The sequence below is a fragment of the Plasmopara halstedii genome, assembly GCF_900000015.1.
Source record: "Plasmopara halstedii genome assembly, contig: Scaffold_816, whole genome shotgun sequence".
NCBI classification, from domain to species: Eukaryota; Oomycota; class Peronosporomycetes; order Peronosporales; family Peronosporaceae; genus Plasmopara; species Plasmopara halstedii.
The window spans coordinates 794919-795500 of record NW_020187732.1 but is presented as its reverse complement, the minus strand read 5'-3'; positions in this window follow the sequence as shown (position 1 = coordinate 795500).

Genomic DNA, 582 nt, shown 5'->3' with positions numbered 1-582 from the left:
CACTCGAGCACCGCTCTTAGATGGACGATGTGGTTCTCCTCATCCGTCCTCCCGTGCTTTGCATGACTGTGAACGAAAATGTCGTCAAAGTATGTCTGTGCATACGCCCTGTGGGGCCTGAACAACTGCGTTACAAGACAGTTAAATGCTGCTGGTGCATTTGACAGCCCTTGGGGCATCACCAGCCACTCCAAGAGCATACCGCTCGGAGTGCTTACCGCTGACAGCATAATGTCACTCGCTCACATTAGCAAATGGTAGTATTCATCTATCAAATCGAGTGCACTGTACTTTGTACACCCCACCATGTTGTTCTGAAGGACATCCTTTCTAGGAATTTGTACCGGAATGGTGGTAGCGTTGAGCTTATTGTAAGCATGAACGATACGCCACCTGGCGCTTGGCCTCCGAACACAAAATGTGGGTGTCGAATGGGGAGACTCACTCTCACGCACCATCCCTGCGTCGTGCATCGCACGGAAAAAGGCGTCAATGACGTCGCACTACTCCTTGGGCTGGGGCTATTGGTGTGTTACGCAGTATTTGGCTCCCGAAACCAGGCCAATCTCATGACGCACACAC